At 48.5% G+C, this 241-nt stretch overlaps 1 protein-coding gene across 1 annotated transcript in view; it reads left to right on the top strand.

Annotated features, from left to right (window-relative positions):
- PTGES3 (prostaglandin E synthase 3) overlaps positions 1–241 on the top strand; it is a gene marked incomplete at its 3' end in the record, with an annotated part of 6,224 nt that overhangs the window by 310 nt on the left and 5,673 nt on the right. The gene's annotated exons all lie outside the window — the stretch shown is intronic.

Below are 241 nucleotides of genomic sequence, written 5' to 3'. Positions count from 1 at the left end.
GTAGGGAACCTGCTTTGGCAGGGGGGTTGGACTGGATGATCTCCTGAGCTCCCTTCCAACCCCACCATTCTGTGATAAAGCATGTTTAAATTAACTTCTCTGTTGGAAAGAAATCAAAATCCCACTGGGCTGTGGGGCTGATGTAAAGCTGAGCTCCCCTGGGAATAGTTTGGTTGAGCAAGAAGGAGGAAACATCAGGCTCTTGGTGTAACAAGTGACTGTGTTTAGGAGACCTGGCAGT

This window comes from Antrostomus carolinensis, unplaced genomic scaffold (assembly GCF_000700745.2).
Source record: "Antrostomus carolinensis isolate BGI_N321 unplaced genomic scaffold, ASM70074v2 scaffold35216, whole genome shotgun sequence".
NCBI lineage: Eukaryota > Metazoa > Chordata > Aves > Caprimulgiformes > Caprimulgidae > Antrostomus > Antrostomus carolinensis.
Note: the sequence above shows the minus strand (reverse complement) of the source record. Positions and strands in the feature narration are given on the sequence as shown.